The sequence below is a fragment of the Ornithorhynchus anatinus genome, chromosome 5 (assembly GCF_004115215.2).
Source record: "Ornithorhynchus anatinus isolate Pmale09 chromosome 5, mOrnAna1.pri.v4, whole genome shotgun sequence".
Lineage (NCBI taxonomy): Eukaryota > Metazoa > Chordata > Mammalia > Monotremata > Ornithorhynchidae > Ornithorhynchus > Ornithorhynchus anatinus.
In genome coordinates this window covers 79,507,885-79,531,463 of record NC_041732.1, presented here as the reverse complement: position 1 = coordinate 79,531,463, position 23,579 = coordinate 79,507,885, and the positions used below count along the sequence as shown (strand labels likewise).

The 23,579-nt window shown below is 48.8% G+C and overlaps 1 long non-coding RNA gene and 1 other non-coding gene across 2 annotated transcripts; both read right to left on the bottom strand.

The window, feature by feature from the left end:
• Positions 1–1,297: 1,297 nt before the first annotated feature.
• On the bottom strand, positions 1,298–1,435 carry LOC114812494. The gene has a single exon (XR_003760146.1). It is a non-coding gene; the product is annotated as a small nucleolar RNA SNORA7 (small nucleolar RNA).
• An 8,541-nt stretch (positions 1,436–9,976) lies between these two features.
• On the bottom strand, positions 9,977–12,941 carry LOC114812289. Its single transcript, XR_003759953.1, has 3 exons — positions 12,896–12,941; positions 10,492–10,563; positions 9,977–10,249 (listed from the first exon to the last, which is right to left on the bottom strand). It is a non-coding gene; the product is annotated as an uncharacterized LOC114812289 (long non-coding RNA).
• Positions 12,942–23,579: the final 10,638 nt, after the last annotated feature.

The following is a 23,579-nucleotide window of genomic DNA, read 5'->3' as shown; positions in this document are numbered from 1 at the left end:
ATCTTCCCTCCCAAGCCCGGTCCGCTCCCAGACTTCTCCATCACCGTGGATGGCACGACCATCCTTCCCGTCCCGCAGGCCCGCAATCTCGGTGTCATCCTTGACTCGTCCCTCTCGTTCACCCCACGCATCCTATCCGTTACCAAGACCTGCCGGTTTCACCTCTACAATATCGCCAAGATCCGCCCTTTCCTCTCCACCCAGACGGCTACCTTACTATTACGGGCTCTCGTTATATCCCGGCTAGACTACCGTGTCGGCCTTCTCTCTGACCTCCCTTCCTCCTCTCTCGCCCCGCTCCGGTCTATTCTTCACTCCGCTGCCCGGCTCATCTTCCTGCAGAAACGATCTGGGCGTGTCACTCCCCTTCTTAAACAACTCCAGTGGTTGCCTATCGACCTCCGCTCCAAACAAAAACTCCTCACTCTAGGCTTCAAGGCTCTCCATCACCTTGTCCCTTCCTACCTCTCCTCCCTTCTCTCTTTCTACCGCCCACCCCGCACGCTCCGCTCCTCCGCCGCCCACCTCCTCGCCGTCCCTCGGTCTCGCCTATCCCGCCGTCGACCCCCGGGTCACGTCCTCCCGCGGTCCTGGAACGCCCTCCCTCCTCACCTCCGCCAAACCGATTCTCTTTCCCTCTTCAAAACCTTACTTAAAAATCACCTCCTCCAAGAGGCCTTCCCAGACTGAGCTCCTCTTCCCCCTCTACTCCCTCTGCCATCCCCCCTTTACCTCTCCGCAGCTAAAGCCTCATTTTCCCCTTTTCCCTCTGCTCCTCCACCTCTCCCTTCCCATCCCCACAGCACTGTACTCGTCCGCTCAACTGTATATATTTTCGTTACCCTATTTATTTTGTTAATGAATTGTACATCGCCTCGATTCTATTTATTTGCCATTGTTTTTACGAGATGGCCTTCCCCTCGACGCTGTTTAGTGCCATTGTTCTCGTCTGTCCGTCTCCCCCGATTAGACTGTAAGCCCGTCAAACGGCAGGGACTGTCTCTATCTGTTGCCGACTTGTTCATCCCAAGCGCTTAGTACAGTGCTCTGCACATAGTAAGCGCTCAATAAATACTATTGAATGAATGAATGAATGAACATGGAACAATGTAATCAACTAATAGATACCCAATAGAACATCCCACCTCCATCGGCAATCATTCTGGTAGTGTAGCTATAGAATTTTCTTGGTAAAAATATGAAACTGGTTTACCATTGCCTCGTTGCGCGCGGTTAACGTGAGTCTCCGCCCTCGACCCTCACCCATGCCGCTGCTGCCCAGCACAGATGAGTTTTGACTTGTAGCAGATGGTCTGCCACTCACTAGCCATTGCCCTAGCTAGGAATGGAATGGGTATACCTCTGCTTGACTCTCCCTCTCATAGTTGAGACTGGTAGAGTACTGGAAACTCTCCAGGTGTGACCCTGAGAGAGGATCTTGTATCTACCCTAAGGCTTAATACAGTGCCTGGCACATAGTAGGTGCTTAACCAATGTAAGTAAAAAATGCCATTTATTGAGGGCTCGTGTCCTCTAGACTGTAAGCTCAATGTGGGCAGGCGACATGCCTACCAACTCTGTTATATTGTACTCTCTCAAGAGCTTAGTACAGTGCTCTACACATAGTAAATGCTCAATAAATATGATTGAATGATTGATCGATTGCAGAGCACAGTACTGAGCGGTTGGGAAAGCACATTACAATAGAGTTGGTAGATGGGATGCCTGTCTGCAAGAAAGGGGAATCCTCCAATATCAGGGGAAGGGAGCTGAGGGATGGAATGGAGTGGAAGGTTGAGGTAGCTGCCGGAGACATTTTTTCAGATTCCTGAGGGAGGAAGAGGAAGAGGTAGTTTTAATCCCGGTTCTGCCATTTGTCTGCTGTGTGACGTTGGGCAAATCAATAGCATCATCTGTAAAATGGGGATTAAGACTGTGAGCCCCTTGTGGGACATGGACTGTGTCCAAGCTGATTGTCTTTTATCTACTCTAATGCTTAGAACAGCATCTGTCACATAGTAAGCGCTTGACAAATGCTATATATATATTTTAATATATAAATAAAAAGGTAGTGCAGGTCCCATTCACATCCAGAACTGGCAGACATCACCTCGGCTCATGTCTGGGGATCCGCTTTACCGGATCCCGAAGTCAGCTACCATTTTGCCTTCTTCATCTTTGTTCTCACCATTAGCAGCAGCAGCAGCCGATTAATAATGTTGGTATTTGTTAAGGGCTTACTATGCGCAGAGCGCAGTTCTAAGTGCTGGGGGAGATACAGGGTTATCAGGTTGTCCCTCGTGAAGCTCACAGTCTTCATCCCCATTTTACAGATGAGGTAACTGAGGCACAGAGAAGTGAAATGACTTGCCCACAGTCACACAGCTGACAAGTGGCAGAGCCAGGATTCGAACCCATGACCTCCGACTCCCAAACCTGGGCTCTTTCCACTGAGCCACGCTGCTTCTCCGATTAATTCAGAACCCGTTAGCCCCAGACTTGGCTCTCTTCAAAGTAAACTGAATGTACCCAGTTTCTGCCCTCCAGAAGATTTCCGTCTAATATGATCCAGACTGAGATAGGTATGAAGACAGATAAATGTCAGAACCAAATCTGTGAGTGTTCACATTCAACACAGTTCTCCCGTTCACACTGTAGGCTATGTGGTCGTTAGTCCCAGCGAAAAAGGAATTTTTCCTGGGCCCTCTTGCTCTGCACACAGTAAGCACGCGGAAAATACAACTGAATGAATTCATCCCTCCTTGTAACCACCAGCGCTTAGAACAATGCTTTGCACGTAGTAAGCGCTTCACAAATACCACCATTTACTAGAAGCAGCGTGGCTTAGTGGAAAGAGCCGGAGCTTCGGAGTCAGAGGTCATGGGTTCAAATCCCACCTCTACTTGTCGGCTGTGTGACTGTGGGCAAGTCACTTAACTTCTCTGTGCCTCAGTTACCTCATCTGTAAAATGGGGATTAACTGTGAGCCTCATGTGGGACAACCTGATTACCCTGTATCTACCCCAGCGCTTAGAACAGTGCTCGGCACATAGTAAGCACTTAACAAATACCAACATTATTATCCCTTTGCTTGGATTTTTGCCTGGGCAAAGAGGAGAGGGAGATGGCTGTCTTTGGAACCTCACTGCTGGACCTGGGGCGTGAACTCCAGGGGATTTATCCCAGTGCATTGCTAGCCCCAGAGGGAGGATGCCTCATAGAATCCAGGACTGGACCATGTCCCATAGAACTGTGGATTGAACTGTGTCTCATGAAACTCTGGGCTGGAAAATATCCCATGGAACCCAAGACTGGATCATGTCCCATTGGTCTCTGGCCTGGAGTCCTCTATGTCTTTCCCTCTGCCAAGTCTTGATTTTGTCCCCAGGGGATAAGGATCGCTGGAGTTTGCTCTCATGTTCTTATACTCACTATGTCAAGAGGAACTTATTTGAGCCCCGTCTCCAGGGTGGGATGGTGAGAGGAGACATTCTCCATCACACTCGCACCGAGACCCGACAAACGCATATTCACACTAAAACACACTAAACACCTTTGACACACTCCCTCAACTTGACACCCAAACAGATACAGAAAAATCTTTTGCCCCCAGATACCCACTCTTTCTCAGATACTGCACGCACCCAAATACCACTCTTGTAAAAACCTGAGACAGATCCTCCTGTCAACCAATCAGCGAGGAGGGAGGGAGAATGGCCACATCCCCTTCCAAGATAAGCACAGGAACTGAGGATTTGGGGGGTCAGGGAAGGGTAGTGAGAGCTCCATAAACCTCCTTTATGAGCAGTGGAGGAGGCTGTGACCCCACGGAGGGTAAGAAGGGAAGGTCTGGGGTGAAGGGAAGGTATGGGAGGGCAGAGGAGGGAGAAACTTGCCAGCTGCTGCCTGGGGTCCAAATGTGAAAAGTTGAAATGGCAACTGACGTCAGAAACCGGCTCCTGAGCTTGGACTTTCCAGGTCCCGGCCAGTTTCCTGGTTCTCTTGGGGTACCTCAGTTTGGTAACAGCTGCCCCTAGGAAATGAAGAAGAAGAGGCCATCCAATCTCAGTTATCGCTGATAGCGGTTGGCGTTACTATTAGCCTTAATAATGATGATGATTATGTCAATACTAATTGTGGGTTTCGTTAAACACTTGCTCTGCATCAAGCACTGGGATAGATCGGGTACTGTTAGAGATTACGTTCCTCTCCCGTATGGACCTCACAGTCTAAGTAGGAGGGAGAATAGGTATGGAATCCTCATTTTACAGATGAGGAAACTGAGGCCCAGAGAAGTAAAGTGACTTGCCCAAGGTCACAGAGTAGGAAAATAGTGGAGCCGGCATTAGAACTCAGGTCTCCCAGTGCTCTTTTGACTAGACTATGCTGCTTCTCGATGACGATGATGTGTTGACAGCAATAATCTTGGTACAAAATAATGATTCATTTTTCTAACTCTTCATATATGCAGTGAGAGTTAAAGAAGAGGAAATAGGGGAGTTAAAGAAGAGGAAATAGGGGAATTAAAGAAGAGGAAATAGGCCAGGGGAAGACCAAGTACCTTGCCCAGAGCCCTCCACAGTGAGATAGAAAAGAGGTACTCTTAGGACCCAGAATTCCTCAGTTTCTGTCTGATGCTAAACTCTGTTTTCTTACAAGAGCCTAAGAGTCAGGGGACATCAATTAACCGATCAATCAATCAGTGGTATTCAATTAACAGTTACTTTCTGCAGAACACTGTACTAAGCTCTCAGTAGAGTACAGTATAACAGAATTAGACCTGGGCTCTAATCCCAGGTCTGCCACTCACCTACTATGTGACCTTGAGCAAGTCACTTCCCTTCCCTGTGCCTCATTTTCCTCATCTGCAGAATGAGGATACAGTGACTGTTCTAGTTCCTACTTAGACCGTGAGCCCTAAGGGGGACCTGATTATCTTATATCTATCCCAATGCTTAGTACAGTGTTTGGCACATAGTCAGTACTTAGCAAATTCCTTAATTATTATTTTTGTACTCCCTCTCGCTTCTGCGTTGACTATGCACTTGGATCTGTACCCTTTAAGCACTTGATTGATTCATTCATTTAAAAGCATTTAATGAGCGTCTGTGTGCAGACCACCGTACTAAATGCTTGGAAAGTACAATTCAGCAACAAATAGAGACTGTGACTCACAGTCTAGAAGTGGAGAGACAGACATCAAGACAAGTAAAGAACAAAATAAATAAACAGGCATCAATAGCATCAATATAAGTAGAATTTTATATATATATATATATAAACATCACTAATATAAATGAATATAATTATAAGCATGTACATAAATATACAAGTACTGTGGGGTGGGGAGGAGGGTATAGCAAAGGGAGCGAGTTGGGGCGATGGAGAGGGGAGGAGGAGCATAGGAAAAGGGGAGCTTAGTCTGGGAAGGCCTCCTGGAGGAGGTGAGCCTTCAATAGGGCTTTGAAGGGGGGAAGTGTGATTGTTTTGTGGATTTGAGGAGGGAAGGCATTCCAGGCCAGAGGTAGGATGATGGTCAACCCACCCTCAGCCCCACAACACTTACGCAAATATCTGTAATTCATTCATTTATATAAATGTCTTTCTTCCCCTCTAGATGTAAGCTCAGTGTGGGCTAGGGACATGTCTATTAGTCTATCAATAAACGGCATCTACTGAGCGCTTCCTATTTGCATAACACTGTGCTAAAACTTGGGAGAGTACAATACAACAAAATTAACAGATATGTTCCCTGCCCATAATGAGCTTACGGTCTAGAAGAGATGTCTACCAACTCTGTTGTACTCTCCCAAGCACTTAGTACAGTGTGTCTCAGTGGAAAGAGCCCGGGTTTGGGAGTCAGAGGTCATGGGTTCTAATCCCAACTCTGTCGCTTTTCAGCTGTGCGACTTTGGGCAAGTCATTTCACTTCTCTGTGCCTCAGTGACCTCATCTGTAAAATGGGGATTAAGACTGTGAGCCCCACGTGGGACAACCTGATTACCTTGTATCCCCCCCGCAGTGCTTAGAACAGTGCTTTGCACATAGTAAGCACTTAACAAATACCATCATTATTAATAAGAGCTCAGTAAATTGATCAGCTGATTTAAGGGAAGGTGTAAGCAAAAGGTCAGCAGTGAATGAGATGAGAATGAAGGATAGTGAATCTATTACCTTATAGGCAATGAAACATGAACTGGAGTGTGGTGGGAGAAGACATGGGGTAAGTAAAAGGGAAAATCCTGATTGAATATTTTAAAGTCAAAGGTTTAGGAGTGCCTGCTGGAATAGGCAACGATTAGATGTTTCTGAGGAGTGAGGAGATGGGAGCACAGTGATGATTTAGAAAAATGATCTGGGCAGCAGAGTGTGGAATGGACTGGAGAGAGGAGGGGCTGGAGGTAGGGAGGTCAGTGAAGACTTGAATCAGTAATTGACTTGGGATATAGCAAGTGCTGGGATTAGTGCAGTTTAGTGGCCATTTGATGGAGAGGAAGGGTTTGTTTCTGGAAATATTGAAGAAGAGCTGGAAGGATCTGGTGACAGAGTTTTTCAATAAGGGGATTGAAAAAGAGAGAAGACTCAAAGAGAATGTCAAGTTTATGGGTTTGAAAAACAGGGAAGATGATGGTGGTGGGGTCAACTGTGTTGAGAGAGTTAGTTGGAGGAGATGATTCAGAAGAGATGAGAAGTTCAAGTTTGGACATGATGAGCTTGAGGTGTTGATAGGACATGCATGTAGAGTTTTCCTGGAAGCAGGAGGAAGCAGGAAGAGGTGTGAGATTGCAGAGGAGGAAAGAGGTTGGTGCTAGTGAGATGGGTTTGGGAGTCATCCATATAGAGGTGGTAGTTGAAGTTATGGAAGTGGATGAACTCCCCAACAGTGTAAGTGAAAAGTAAGAGGAGAAAGAACTCAGAACTGAGCCTTTAAGGGACACCTTCAGTTGGGAAAAGTTGAAGAAAATGCTGAAAAGGATTTTCCAAAGAGGAGGACCAGGCAAAATCTGCCAGAAGAACTGAGGTTAGATAGTGTTTCCAGGAAGAAGGGGTGGTCCATAGTGTCAAAGGCAGCCAAGAGGTCACGGAAGATTAAGATGGAATGGAGTCCGTAAGATTTGGCAAGAAAGAGATCATTGATGACTTTGGAGAGAGTCATCTCAGTGAAGGGGGCGAAAGCTGGGTTGTACAGGGTCACTCTGGGTGTCAGAGGAGAGAAGCCAGTGCATCAAACCTGTTAGAGAAGTTTGGACAGGAATAGGAGGAGGAGGAAGTTGGGCTGTAGCTGGATGGGTTCAGAGAAGGTTTATTTTATTATAGCACATGGGTATGTTAGAATGCAGGGCGAGTGATTGAAGATGGCAGTGAGGAAGGGAAGACGAATGGCTGGCAACCTTTCTAGAAGGTGTGAAGGGGTGGCATCGGAGGCTCAACTGGAGTGGGTAGGTTTCAAAAGCAGGTGAGAGATCTCTTGAGAGCAGGAGAAGGAGGAGAGAGTAGATGGGAGTTGGAGAGATGAGGGGGAGATTTGGGAGGAGGTCCTAATCTGGTGGTTCCAGTTTTGCCAATAGAGTAGTTGGACAGGTCATCAGGGGTAAGGACAGGGATTGATGAGAGCATTGAGGGTTTCAGGAGCAAGTTAAAGGACTGCAGTGGTTGGTGCAGGCTGTGGGCATGGGATGGGATTCAATGAAGGGGGAGAAGTAGGATTTCTGGGCAGAAGAGAGGGCAGAGTTCCAACAGGCGAGGGTGACTTTTAGATGGCTGAAGTTGGCCAGATACCTGAATTTCCACCACCAGCAATCTGTGCCACAAGTACAGAAGTGGGGTGGAAGCTGACTGTGAAGGTAATTTAGGGCTGGGGGTTGATGGTGTGAGATTGATGGAAGGCCAGTGGCACCAGGGAGTTAAGTTTGGCAGAAAGGGGGGAGTTGAGGAGATGGATTTTTGCATCAAGAGAGGGGAGATTGAGTGGGGACGGCATAATGGCCTGAGAAGAGCAGAGGAATCAAGAGATTGGAGGTCTCTGGGAAAAGGACAGTGTTTGGGAGGGGGAGGAGTGAGAAAGAAACCAGGTGAGGAAGTGGTAGATGGAGAGTGGGATTTCGGGAGCACAGTTCACACGCCTGATGATGATGATAATCATTTTTGTTAAGTGATTATTATGTGCCAAGCACTCTACTAAGCACTGGAGTAGATGAAAGATAAGCAGGTCCCTAATGGGGCTCACAGTCCAATAGGAGGGAGAACAAATCCCCACTTTGCAGAGTAGGGAACTGAGGCCCAGCGAAGTGAAGTGACTTGCCCAGTGCCACTCTGCAGACAAGTGGCAGATCCGGAATTAGAGACCACGTCCTATAACTGCCAGGCCGAGCTCTTTCCACCAGACCCCACTCCACTGGCCACTGCCCTCAGTGCCCTGGACTGGTGGACTCAATTAGGGTCACATGAAGGGGGGCTCATTGTCCTAATCATGGAGGCTCCTAGGTGAGGTCGGAGGTTTGTGCCCACTTGATTCGTTTATTCAAGCATATTTATTGAGCACTTACTGTGTGCAAAGCACTGTACTAAGCACTCGAAAGAGTACATTATAACAATACAGACACAACACTGCCCACAGTGATGTTACACCTCCTTCGCTCTGAGAAACCATCGTGGATCTTCTCCAGGAACCCACAGGGGAGTCTTTGTAACTGGTCTGAGTGTCTCACAGGCTGGATCTCGTGCCACTGGGCCTGTACCCCATTCCCTAGAGGTAGTGTGGCCTAGTAGAAAGGGCACAGAGACCGGGGTCAGGAAACCAAGATTCTAGCCCAGCCCTGCCTCTTGCCTGCCAAGTGACCTTGAGCCAGTCACTTAGCTTTACTGTGCCTCAGTTTCTTCATCTGAAAATGAGGGTAAAATACCCTTTCTCCCTCCTTCCTTATTTATGGTATTTGCTGAGTGCTTACTGTGTACCGGGCACTGTTCTAAGCACTGGAGGTAAAAACAAGTTATTCAGGTGGGACAGTCAATGTTCCACACGGGGCTCACAGTCTTAATCCCCACTGTACACTAAAATGACTGAGGCACAGAAAAGTTAAGTAGCTTAAGTCACACAATCCAGAGGCAGAGCCGGTATTAGAACTCAGGTCCTTCTGACTCCCAGGCCCGTGCTCTATCCACTAGACCACACTGCTTTATGGCTCTTAGACTGTGAATCCTGTGGGAGAGAGGGCTGGGTCTGATCTGATTATCTTGCATCTTCTCCCAGGGCTTAACACAAGTTCTTGGCTCATAGTAAGCATTTAATAAACATCATCATTACTGGTATTCCTGGGCTTAGCCCTCTGCTGGGAAGAAAAGAGACATTTCCAGGACTTCTAGCTCCTCTCAACTGCAGCCTGGGTTCAAGACTAGCTCAAGATGGCCACTCGTGGTGGCGTTGGGTTGGGACAAGGGCACGGGGAGAAGGAAGAGGGATGGAAGGGTCCAGATACCCCAAGGAAGCACTTGTAAACAGGGTGGGATGTGATTGTGTGAAGTGGGGCACACTTTTTCTGTGTGATTCATGGGGGTGAGTCAGAGCCTGGCTGCTGCCAAGCTCCCTGCCCTCTCCAGGGAGGTTGGCACGTGGTGGAAGGGGCCGGGGGGGAACCCCTCAGGGCCCGGCAGGGAACGGCGCTGACAGTAGCCAGCAGCCTCCCATCAAGGACATGAAAGGAGTTGTCACTAAAGGGAGTCAGTGACTCTTGTCCCCCTCCTCCTCCATCCCGGGTCCAGCCTTCCTCCCTCCCACCCCCCCCCCCCGTCCCCCGGGCCCAGCGCCTTTGCTCTATTGTTTATGCTGCGGTCGTGTTTTGCTAACCATCCGTCTTTATTAATGCCGGACGGTCTGACTGTCCAGGCCCTGCAGCTCCCCCAGGTCTGTATCCTGTGTCTGGAAAAGGACCTCTGCCTCTCTCCATCTGCTGATCTTTCTGGCTCCTCTGGGCAGAAAGCTGGGGGCCGAGGAGAGGGGGGACTGGGACCAGAATGGGCAGGGTGCCTTTCTTCTTCTGATCCGGTGGGGAGGGAGGAGGGCCCGTCTGCTGATCGTGGAGGGAAAGACCTTGTTGCCCGCTGAGCGGCCAAGACAAGAAAGTAAGGGCTGAGACGGTCCGGGGAGGCAGGATGAAGCTGCTCTGGGACGAGTCGATCAGGGACAGCGACTTTAGGTGGCAGCATCTGTCCTCCTCAGGTTTCCCATTTAGGGATCTCAAGAGAGCCGGAGCTGCAGAAGCATTCAGTGTTGGAGATAGAGTGAAGGACCCCAAGGCCACCCGGGCTCTTGGGTGATTAGCTCGATCCCAGCGGCCACACTGACGGCTCCATGTCGGACATCCACATCTAGTCCGACCGACCTGCCTACCACCCATCAGCACCCGACTAATCAGCTTGGCAGCAGGCTCTCTGTCCTTCGGGTACACTGGCTCCGCCACCAATTCAAACAACCCCACGGGCGACTCCACTCACCCTGCCTCGGTCCAGTGCTCTAGAGTTGGTCGGGCAGGGCCGGACGGGACACGAGGGGTGGGGGCGGATGGCCTGGTGGGCGAAGAGGAACAGAGATAAGATTCCAAGATAGGATTCCTCCCATCCTAGACTGCGCGAGAGTCTCCCGACATCATCCGAGAACTGTCTCAGCTCTTGAGGGGGGCTGCTCTGAGGTCCCCGGTCCCAGCTCAGACAGCCCCGAATCCATCTTTGTGAGAGTTTTTGACTAGAGAATGAAAAAACTTGGACGATAAAGTTTAGTGGGAACGGGTCCAGGATCCAGATTGCTTGGAACACGAATTCACTTTTTCTTTCATCTCTTGGTGAAATCTGTTTAATCTTACATATTGCTTTTAGACCAAAGTTGCTGGGCTGTTTATGAAACTCGAAGGCAGAACTATGCCCTTCTAAATCTGTGCTGTCAAAGGACACAAATCTCTGGTGTTGTCTTGCTACCATGGCTCCTAGGCCAACGAGCAGCCCTTTGGTTCCAAGACCCTGTGCATTCTCATGGAGGAAGCTGTGTTCTGTGGAAGAGATATAAGGATTTCATAAACTTGCCCCCTAAACTGCTAATTTCCATAATCCTTTTCACTGTTGTGGGGTATGTGGGAGATGAAGGCCTTCTAGAATGGAAGAGGGAGCATGGAATGAGCAGAAGAGGCAGTTAAGGAGTTGTCAGGTGTGGGTGGAGGGTCTTCACCCACAGAAGCATAGTGGTCTAGTGGATAGAGCACAGGCCTGGGGGTCAGAAGGACCTGCGTTCTAGTCCCGGCTGTGCTACTTGTCGGTCTGTGTGAACTTGGGCAAGTCTCTGTGCTTCGTTTACCTCATCTGAAAAATGGGGGTTAATGCTGTGGGCTCCATGTGGGACACGGACTATGTGCAACCCGATCAGCTTGTATTTCCCTCAGCTTTTAGAATAGTGTTTGACAAATAATAAGTGTTTAATAAATACCATCATTATTATCATTCACTCCTTAAATGGTCCCTCACAACAAATGGGTGCTCTGCGATACACAATACATCAACTGCATTTACCGAGCACTTACTGAGTGCAGAGTACTATATTAAGCACTTGGAAGAGCACAATTCAACAGATTAATTGATTGGATGCCCTCTCAGGAAGGACATTCCTGGGAATAATTTGGAGATGTTCCCTTGCTTTGAAAGGTTGTTTTTTATGGTGTTTGCTAGTGCCTACTTTGTTCCAAGCACTGGGTTAGATACAAGATAATCCACAACAAATGGAAATTCCTTACCAGTGGCTTTAAAGCACTCCTACTTCACCTTTGTGATCTCCTACTACAACTCAGCCTATTCTACTTCTCTACCACTACTCTAACACCAGCTCACTCACTGTGCCCCGATCCCATCTATCTCGCTTCCGACTCCTCACTTCTCACTTCCATCCCCTAGCCTGGAACTACCTTCCCATCCGTATGTGCCAGAGCACCACTGTCCCCACTTTCAAAGCATTATTCAGATCACATCTCCTCCAAGAGGTCTTCCCCAGTTAAGCCCTCTTTTAATAATAATAATGTTGGTATTTGTTAAGCGCTTACTGTGTGCCGAGCACTGTTCAAAGCGCTGGGGTAGACACAGGGGAATCAGGTTGTCGCACGTGGGGCTCACAGTCTTAATCCCCATTTTACAGATGAGGATAACTGAGGCACCGAGAAGTGATTTGCCCAAAGTCACACAGCTGACAAGTGGCCCAGCCGGGATTTGAACCCATGACTTCTGACTCCCAAACCTGTGCTCTTTCCATGTTCCCTCCCCCTTTTGTGTCATCTAAGCATTTGGAACAGATACCTTTGGACATTTGCTCCAGTTCCACAGAACTTATGTACATACCTTTATGTTATGTATTCATATTAATGTCTGTCTCTCCTAGTCTGTAAGCTCATTTTGGGCAGGGAACATATCTACTAATTCTGATGATACTAATTCTAATTCCATTGTATTATATTCTCCCCAAGTGCTTAGAACAGCACTCTGCCTATAATTAGCTCTCAACAAATAACACTGATTGATTGATAATCAGGTAGGACACAGTCCCTATCTCTCATTGAGCTCACAGTCTAAGTAGGAGGGAGAACAGGTATTGAACCCCCATTTTACAGAAGAGAAAATTGAGGCACAGAGAAGTGACTTACCCAAAATCATATAGCAGTCAAAGCAGGGAGCTGGAATAAGAACCTAGTTCCCCTAACTCCCAGGCCTCTGCTCTTTCCACTAGACCCACTAGACCACACTGCTTCTCATGCTGATGGTTTTCTTTTATCAGCTGGATGGGAGCAGGATTTTAGACTGGGATTTTCCAAGCCACAGTGTGATTGGGAGAAAGAGAAAGGCAAATTCAAAGATCTGGAGAACTCACTATCATCCCAGCAGAGACTTCGCAGAGAGTCGAGAGCTGGGGGAAGAAAAGAGAGTAGGAATCCTCTAACCCATCTCTGCAGACCACCCTTCCCCCTCAGCCAACAGCGGTATCTTATACAATCAGTGTGGTGATCAATATCCTTTTACTGAGTCTGCCCACACCTGGGATTTATCCCGACCTCCCTCTGGGGAACAGTGGGCTCAGGAGAAGTTTTCCCCAGGCACCTGAGGCCAATTTGGGATTCTCCAAACTCACCCAGGTTTAAGTGGGTCAGTGAACAGAGTTTCCAAATTGGCCTGTGAATGATGGAGGGTGTGGGATAGCGGTGGGTGGAGGGAGAAGTGAGAACGTTCTTATGGCTTCATTTCTGGTCTCTTCTGGGGAGGGGGATCCCCACAGGACATCAGAAGGTATGTTCTGGGGGTTCCAGGAAATGGGGAAGCAGCCTGGCTCAGTGGAAAGAGATTGGGCTTCGGAGTCAGAGGTCATGGGTTTGACTCACTGCTCTGCCACTTGTCAGCTGTGTGACTATGGGCAAGTCACTTAACTTCTCTGTGCCTCAGTTACCTCATCTGTAAAATGGGGATTAACTGTGACCCTCACGTGGGACGACCTGATTACCCTGTATCTACCCCAGCGCTTAGAACAGTGCTTTGCACATAGTAAGCACTTAACAAATACCAACATTATTAAGTCATTTCCAGGAGGCTTCCAAGATGAAGTCTTGACTCTATTTATTGCCACTGTTCCTGTCTGTCTCCCCCGTTTAGACCGTAAGCCAGTCAGACGGCAGGGACTGTCTCTATCTGTTGCCGACTTGTTCATTCCAAGCACTTAGTACAGTGCTCTGCACATAGTAAGTGCTCAATAAATACTATTGAATGAATGAAGTTGGATTTTACAGACCCCAAGAGTGGGTTGTTGTTTCTTCAGAAAAGCAACAGGGAGAGGGGCAGAGGAAGCCATTCTAGCAACAAAGATATATTCCTTAAGAGAACCTGTGGGAGGTAGACCTCGTTTGAGACTGAAAAGCTGTTCTAGATCAGAATGACATCTTCAGGCTATCTACATTGATCAATCAATCCATCAAAGATATTTATTAAGTGCTCACTTTATGCAGAACAATACTAGTGCTTGGGAGAGTACAATATAACAGAATTAGCAGACATTTTCCCTGCCCATAATGAGCCTGCAGTCTAGAGGGGGGGACAGACATTAATATAAATAAATGTCATTTTGATATATAATTTAAAGATATGCATCTAAGTGCTGTGGGGTCATTTATTGGATAAAAGTAACTCTACTATCCTTTCCCTTGAGCCTCAAAAGCACAGCCAGGCCTGGCTGTTCGATACTTGCATGTCCCAGTCCCAGCTGAGAATTAGTGGTCAGACTGAAGACTTTAAGCTGTGTTTTTTGCTCCATCCAATCACATGAATAAGCCCAGTGGTGCACAGTGCTAGGGCTCCTAATTATTATTAATAATAATAATCAGGCAATTGTAAAGCATTTATTATGTGTCACACACTAAGTATTGGAGAAGATACAAGTTAATCAGTATGGACACAGTCCCTGTCCCACACGCAGCTCACAGACAAATTATGAGGGAGAACAGGTATTGAATCCCCATTTTCCAGTTGAGGAAACTGAGGTACAGAGCAGTTAAGAGACTGGCCCAAGGCCATAAAGCAACCAAGTGATGGAGCTGGGATTAGAACCCAGATCCTCTGACTCCCAGGCCCATGTTCTTTCCATTAGGTCACACTGCTTCTGTACCCAGGAATCCCAGTCCAGAACACTCTGTCCATGGTTTGCAGCCCCTGAAAACCTGAGGAAAAAGGGATCCTCGTCTCAGAATCGTGGATCCAGAGGATACCTTGAACAGTTATCTGCTCCCAGCTCCTGCCTTTGAGACAGATCACTGTCTGGGCTGGAAACAAATGTCCATGGAGGGAGACTCCACATCTCCTCTCGGAAGCCTACTTCAGACCTTATCATCCTGTCAGTTGAGTTCCTCCTTCCCGTCCAACTGAAATTTTCCCTCGTGCCTTTTAAGCCCTTTCCTTCTCGCTGGGTCCCTGTGGACATGGAGAACAGCTGGTCAGCATCCTCATCAAAAACTTTCCGATAGTCGAAGGCAGAAATTCCGTCACATTCTCTCCCCCGGCCCCCCTCGGCGACTCCCCTTAGCTTTCTCTTCTCTAGGCTGAGTCACTTGGCTTTTTTCTTTAACCTTTCTCCATGGGATTTTATTTTCCATCCCTTTAATCATTTCTATTTTTCTCCACTTTCTTTATCTCCTTTGAAGAATGTAGTGACCGATTGGATCCAGTATTCTAATGGCATTTGTCCAGTGCAGAGGAGAGGAGAGATACCTAATTATCATGATTGTAGTATTTGTTAAGCACTTACTATGAGCTGAGCTTTAGGGTAGATACAAGATAATTGGGTTGGACCCAGTCCCTGTCCCACATGGGGCTCACAGCCTCTAAGTAGGAGGGAGTTACTGGTGAGGAAACTGAGGCTCCTAGGAGTTAAGTGACTTGCCAAAGGTCATGCAGCAGGCTAGCGTTGGGGTGAGATTAGAAGGAGTGTGGCTGAGTTGGAAGTGCACCTAAGGATCTGGGAGGAAGAGGACCTAAGGTCTAAACTAGACCCTGCCACTCACCTGCTGTCTGACCTTGGGCAAATCACTAAATTCTTGGTGCCTCAGTTTCTTATCTGGAAAATGGGGGGTCAGTACTTGTTCTCCTCCTACTTAGAGTGTAGGACAGGGACAGTGTTCAACCTGATCATTTATGTCTACTCTAGCACTTAGTACAGTGCTTGGCACAAAGGAAGTGATTAGAAGCAGCGTGCCTCAGTGGAAAGAGCACGGGCTTGGGAGTCAGAGGTCATGGGTTCGGATTCCGGCTCCACCACCTGTCAGCTGTGTGACTGTGGGCAAGTCACTTAACTTCTCTGTGCCTCAGTGACCTCATCTATAAAATGGGGATGAAGACTGCGAGCCTCACGTGGGACAACCTGATTACCCTGCATCTACCCCAGCACTTAGAACAGTGCTCTGTACATAGTAAACACTTAACAAATACCACCATTATTATTATTAAATATAATAGCAATAACAGTAATAATAATGATAGTAATAATAACAGTAATAAACCAGGTCTCCTGCCTCCCAGGGCTGTGCTCTAGGCCTTGCTGGCTATCTGTTGGCTTTGGTGGGTAAGACCCCCTATTCCTAATCAATCAATTAATCAGTCAGTGGCATTTATTGAGCACTTACTATGAGCAGAGCAATCTTGTAGCGCATGGTCTCCCAATTATCTCCAAATGGTGTTCTACTCTTTCTCTCTCCCCACCTCCCCCACCTCTTTTCCTAGGTCTCTCATTCTCTCTTCCTATGTATCACTTTATCCCTCTCTCTCCTGATCTCTCTCCCTCTCTCTCCTCCTTTGTCCATCTTTACCTCTCTCCCTTTCTCTCTCTTCCTCTCTCTCTCCCTTTCTCCCTTTCTAGCTCTCTTCCTCTCTCACTCCCTTTCTCCCCTTTTACCTGTCTCTCTCTCCCTCTCTCTGTTCCTCTCTCTTCCTTTCTCCCTCTCTCCCGCCTCCCCCCTCCCTCTCTTCCTCTCTCCCCTCTCTCCTTCCCCCTTTCTCTTTCTTTTTCTCTCTTCCCCTAAAAACATTTTATAGGAAATGGCATTTCTGGGTGTGCCTCAGGAAAAGAAAAAAGTGTTTAACCCCCATCATGAAGGCTCCCTACAGAGACCTATATGAGGAGACTCTTAAAATGGGGGCCCTGGGAGCAACAGGAGAGTTCAGACAGGTCTATGGCAAGATAAGGGGCTTTGGGGGGAATGGGGACTAGAGCTCTGACCATGCCTGCTACTTTTTCCCATTACAGCACATACTCCTTATGGGCAGTGAACCTGTTTTGTGCTTCTTTTGTAGTACCTGAGCACTTAATACAGTGCACTGCACTCAGTAGACACTCAATAAATAGCCAGGCTACTATTAACGTTGCCCCAGGCAAGTCACGGGAGCTTCACCTCTGCCTCGTCCTCATCTGCACAGTGGACGGGGGATGAGGGAGCGAGCGAATGGAGCGGAGAAGACCCTGCTGGTCCGACACAGGCCAGGGTCGAATGTGGGGTCCGAGATTGGGGCCCTGTAGCTGTGGGCCTGGAGCTCTGGACTGGGAATTCACTGAGATTCCTCAGGGACCAGCTGAGACTCCACCTTGTGCTGCAGAATCCTCATCAGATTTACATTCCTTGGACTGTTTTTTTTTTTTTTCCCCGGGATTTGGGTTTCACAAAACTTGAAAATTTTCCTTTAATTTAAACCTGCCCGTGTTTCCAGGGAAATCTAATTTAAAAAACATGTTTTTCTAGCTGAGGGGAAACTTGTGCTATGCAAACAATGAAGATGACCACAGAAGATAACTCTGTCTCCTTGTTGTTCTTCGCTCCAGAAAGATAAATGAAAACTAACCAGTGACCAGCTGCCAAAGGGCAGGTCTACACGGTCGAGGAAAAGCAGAGGCCTGACAAACTCTTCGGGCTTGGTCTTCACCTCGTCTGTTCCCTTGAGGCTCAGGCTTTTAGAGGTTGGGTCTGATCCCGGTCTGGGCTTCAATCGCCGTGGAGCTGAGTCCATGCCTAGAGCTGAGTCCGGCTGAGGGGATTTGGGTTGACCATTCCCTTATGTGCGAGGTGGCTGGGGTAGATTCACCAGGCTGGACAGCTAGGGCATGGTTATTCTGGAGGGAATTAATAACGATAGCATTTGTTAAGCGCATACTATGCGTCGGGCACTGTACTAAGCTATGGGGAGGATACAAGCAAATCAAGTTGGACACGATCCCTGTTCCTTGTGGCGCTCAAGGTGTCAATCCCCATTTTACAGATGAGGTAACTGAGGCACAGAAAAATGAAGTGATTTGCCCAAGGTCATAAAGCAGACAAGTGGCGGAGCTGAGATTGGATCGTCCCTCCCCCTCCCGCCATGAGGCGAAGTCTGAGCAGGGGCCCGAATGGAACAGCGGCTGGACCCCTGAGTGGCAATTTTTCTAGCCTTCCCTTGTCTCCATCCTTCTCCCGGCCCCCTCCCCGAGTGGGTTTCCTGCTGCTCCTTTCTAAAGGGCCCGGGAAAGCCCTCCAGCGGCTGGTTGCTAGGTTGTTAGGCTGCCAGCCCTGGAGAATGAATGGCTCTCCCTTTTGTCCCGGCTTAAGTCTGGCCCAAGCGAAGATTCAGGCGGGAGGCGCTGGGGGCTTTTCTCTTCTCTGCCCTTGCCAGGTGGCCTTGTGTCTTCTCCCAGAGGGAAGGGGAGAGGCGAGACGCCATTTGACCTTCGTGAGCACCTTGCGTCGGGGAAGAACTGCCCGGCCTCAGCTGACACCACCCTGGAGGAGCTGCCAGCCCGGCCCAGTGAATGTTGGGGCCGGAAATTCTAGGGTGGGATCAAGGCGACTGTCGTCAGAGTTGTGGTGATGGTCTAGGATGTGGCCACAGATCCCCGATCAGCTGCCAGTGACGGTGGTCACGGTTCACTTTACCAAGCGGCTTGGAAAACATGTAGGAGCAGCACAGGGTGCTCCAGGAGAGGGAAAAGAAAGGAGGTTGGGAGCCAGCGGGAAGAGTGGCCTGCCCACATCCCACAAGGCAGTGGCCAGAAAAGTCCAAGAGTCGAGAAATGGGGGTGAGCAGGAGGCAGGGGGTGATGAGGGGAGAGGCACTCAGAAGGGGTGGTGCTGTTCTCCTGACCAACAATAGAAATAATAAAAAGAACAATAATTGTGGTATTTATTATGCACTCGCTATGTGCCAAACACCGAGCTAAGCACTGGGAAAGATACAGATAATCAGGTCAATCACAGTCCCTGCCCCAGTTGGGGCCCACGGTCTTAGGGGGAGGAAGAGCCTAGGTGCGGCCTTCATTTGACAGAAGAGGAAACAGAGGCACAAAGAAGTTAAATGACTAGGCCTTCTCTGACTACGGCCTCCTTTCCTCTTTTCCCACTCCCTTCTGCATCACCCTGACTTGCTCCCTTTATTCATCCCCCCTCCCGGCCCCACAGCACGTATGTACATATCTGTCATTTACTCATTTATATCAACATATGTTTCTCCCTCTAGACGGTAACCTCGTTGTGGGCAGGAACGTGTCTGTTATATTATTGAACTGCACCCTCCCAAGTAAAGGGCTCTGCACAGAGCAAGCACTCAATAAATACGATCGACCCACTACCCCAGCGCTTAGTACAGTGCCTGGCAGACAGTAAGCACTTAACAGATACCACTGTTATTGTTGTTATAATTATTATTTTTATTACTACTCAAGAAGCGGCAGAGCTGAGATTAGAACCCAGGGCTTCTTTACTATCAGGCTTGGGCTCTTCCTGGCTCCTGACCCAAGGGAGATGGATGGCAACCTTTAAAGCACAGGAGAAAAAGGCAGATTTCCTGCCCACTGGAAATGGGAGGGCCCAGGCTAGCTACTGGCTGGCCGGGCTCATGGGACCTCCAGTTCACTGCAGACTTGTGTTGCGACAATGTGAAATAATAATAATAAAAATAATTGTGGTATCTGTTAAGCGCTTACTATGTGCCAGCCATTGAAATGAAACGCTGGGATGGATATAAGAAAATGAAGTCGGAGAGCCCCTGACGCGGGTGGGGTTCACAATCTCAATCCTCATTTTACAGATGAGGTGAAATACCAGTACATTCTCCAGGGCCACCAGGGGGAATTGGTAGGCCCAAGGGGCATCGAGGCAATCAATTCGAACTAGCGAATGCCCGCAAATAACCACGGAAAGGCCCAAGGTTGAAGTTGAGGTTGCTGAGCTAATTCCTCTCCGCGTTTACGCTTCAGAAGGATGTTGCCGGGAAAACACATGGATGTAGAAAAGATCAGCGAGTTCCCGGTAGGGCCTGACACTGAACATTATTTCCCCCTTCATCTTTGTTTGTTCCTAGTTTCACAGGGGAAGAATTAGTGGTCAGCAAAATAGAAATGGACTCTGCTGATTTTAGATTCACTGAATCACACTACTGCAGCTTTCGCCAGCTGTTTCACTACCAGCGCCCAGTGGATGATGAAGAGGCCAGGTCAGTCTGGCCCTGCTCACCGCAGGCCTGGGCATCTGTGTTTCCCAGAGGCTTCCATTCCCTCCTGGGTGGGATGGGACTGGAGGTCTTCACACTTCAGAAGTGGTTTTTACAGGGAAGATTAAGAAACTCACCCAGAGTTACCGTATATAAAGGAGAAGCCGAAGCGAGAGGCGGGGCCAGTGTGGCCTAGCGGAGAATGCCTCACCCTGGGCGTCAGGAGATCCGGGTTCTTGACCCAACTCCCCTCCTTGACTGCTGTGCAACCTTGTTCAAGTCACTTAACCTCTCTGTAACTCAGTTTCCTCATCTGTAAGGTGGGGAGAAGATCCCTGCTCTTTCACCCTACTTAGACTACGAGCCTTGTGTGGGTAAAGGGCTGATTAACCAATTGTCGCATGTGATGATCTTGCAGCTAACGCAGTGCTTCACAAATAATAAGGACTAATTACATGCCATCATTAACATTACAGAAGCAACTGTTGCAGATCTGTAAAATGAGATCCCAGGGTAGGAGATAGTCTTGAGAGGGAAACTGATCCAGGCAGAGAGGTACATAAGTGGCAGAACAGGGCAGGAAGCAATAGGCTAGTCTTGGAAATAGCCACTTACCTACTTGCCCAAGGTAACACTTGGGCACGAGGATGGGCTGGTAAAAATTGTACTGGGCTGGCAAATATTTGAGTCTATTTACCAGGCTGCATGGATCCAGTAATATGGCAAAAAATAGGAGACTAACGAAAGATGGGAAAGCACATTTCAGGAATAAGAAAATATGAGGGTGGTTCTAAACTTTGGGTCAGGAGCTGCCTTACAATCAATCACCTGAATAATCATTTGTATTTGAGTACTCACAAAGTGCAGACACTGTACTAAGTGCTTGGGAAAGTAATAAGTAGAGAAGCAGCGTGGCTCAGTGGAAAGAGCACGGGCTTGGGTGTCAGAGGTCATGGGTTCGAATCCTGGCTCTGCCGCTTGTCAGCTGTGTGACTGAGGGCAAGTCACTTCACTGCTCTGTGCCTCAGTTCCCTCATCTGTAAAATGGGGATTAAGAGTGTGAGCCTCATGTAGGACAACCTGATTACCCTGTATCTCCCCCAGTGCTTAGAACAGCGCTCTGCACATAGTAAGTGCTTAACAAATACCAACATTAATAATAACTGTGGTATTTGTTATGCAGTTACTGGGTGCCAGACATTGTACTAAGAGCTGATGTGGATACAACAGATCAGATTGGACAAAATCCCTATCCCACATGGGGCTTACATTCTCCAGCCCCATTTTAGAGATGAGGTAACTGAGGCCCAGAGAAGTGAAATGACTTTGCCAGGGTCATACAGCAGAAAAACAGAGGAGCCAAGATTAGAACCCATGACCTTCTGACTCCCAGGTCCGTACACCATGCTGCTTCCCATCAGCATAATACAATGGATTTAAAGGACATGATCCCTTCCCTCAAGGAGCTTGCAGTCTAATGGGGAGCAAGGGAACGCTTGTGCCAGAGATTGTTCTTTGGGTCAGAACCCAAGTTAGGTGCCTGCAAGCTAATCAGGTTGGACACAGTCCATGTCCCACACGGGGGTCACCCTTTGAAACCCCATTTTGCAGATGAGATAACTGAGTTCCAGAGAAGTTAAGAAGGTCACCAAGTCGGGATTAGAACCCAGGTCCTTCTGACTCCCATGCCCATGCTCCACTAGGCAACACTGCTCTTTAACTTCCTCCTTCTGGCCAATTAGGGGACCTCCCATGATGCTAGGCCACTGGATGGACCTTCTGGGAATGGGACTTCCAAGGAGGGAGCTTCTGTAGACTGTTGAGACCCTGCAACCAATCAATCAATCAATTAAATGATACCACTAGGGATAGGGCAGAAATGGTACTTTGCAACCAATCGCCTCTGTTCGACCTCATCCTTCCCTTGTAAAAATGCAGGGATATCAGTTACCTCATCTGTAAAATGGGGATTAAGAGCGTGAGCCCCCTATGGGTCAGGGACTGTGTCCAACCTGATTAGCTTATATCTCAGTGCTTAGTACTGAGCCTAGCACGTAGTAAGAGCTTAACGAATACCTCAGTTATTATTATCCAACCCAACGGGCCAGCGGGCAAATGCTCCATTGTCCTTTAGATCAGGCCACCACTAGCCACCTCTCTCTTTACCCCCACCACCCAACCCCTTAGGAACTAGAACAGCTCCAGGATCCCTGTAGGTGCAGAACGGAGGAAGGAACTGAGGGCCAGCTGGATCCCTGCCTCCACCCGTCTTTGAGTCTGGTGGTCCCCCATGGTGGTCCCCCATGGAAGCCATTGCCTCTGGAGAGCAGACACGTGCAGGGAGGTAGAGGAGTCCTGCTATAGCTGGATCCCGATTCTCCTTTGCTCAGCCACGTGAGAGGGTGTTAATGGGCCTGGAACAGGTGTGGGTGGGATTCACCCTTGGCCCATGGCCCGCCGGAGGAGAGAGCCTTCGCCAGGATATCCAGGATCCCAGCCACGCCTGCGGGCTCCGGCTGGGCCTGACGCTGGGGCGGCAGGTGTGGGGAGTGGATTAAGCCCGCTCGGCATCCAAGAAAAATACGAGGCAGCTCGTACTCGGCCTCGCTCCCCGAGAAAACAAAACAGTCACGGGCTTCAAGTGGCCACTTTGATTGGTCCCTGGAGAGGGCGAAATCCCGGGAACATTTCATCGAATTCAGGTGCCCGCAGAATGAACAGAGTGTGCCTGTGGAACTATGCCCGGGGCCTGAGGCCACGGTGAAGTCACCTCACACCTTGGGGCCATGAGGAAGGGCCGGTCCTGGGTCGGGCGCTTGAGAGGCCCCAGGTTGTGACCTCAGCTGGCCCAGAGCAACCTCTGACTGACCCCTCTTCCTCCCCCACCCCACCACACCTCCTCCCCAGTGCTCCCTGATGGAATTCTGCTAGAGGGAGAGGGGGTGAAGTGATGGGTTCTCAGAATACCAGTCACCTTGGCCCAGAGTCTCCAAGGGAGACTGGCCAAAAACCACTCCCACGGATTTGTAGAAAGGGTCCGGAAGGCCACCAGTAGGTTTGCATATCATATGACTGTGCCTCTTCTCCAGTGTTGAAATTTTAATCTTGCTCCCCGTCTTCAGGGACTCATATCTTAAAACTTTTTCTTGTGCTCAAGCTCAGCCTCCAAGCCCTATTTCCCTACATTGGAAGTAAGCGATGCAGAGGGGTTGAGGAGCCAGGAGAGTCTGGGGAAGAGGAGGCTTCACTGCCATCTTGGTTATTTGGTCTCGGGGCAGAGCGTTTGGTTCGGGTATATCGTCCATAAAGATGGATGAGCTTCATAGAACCCTTGGTTGTAAGGTACTGAAGCCAGTAAGCGGTACTTTCTCACCAGTGCTCAGGGTCTTAGGGCACCATGTGGGAAATAAAATGAGGCTGCTAGGGTAACTTCCACAGTGCAGCACCTCTCCTATTCCCGCTAGCTGTCTGGTCCTTTTCCAGGAACTCAGAGCCACAGCAATGGGAAGCAGCATGGCTAAGTGGAAAGAGCACGGGCTTGGGAGTTCGAATGAGTTCGAATCCCGGCT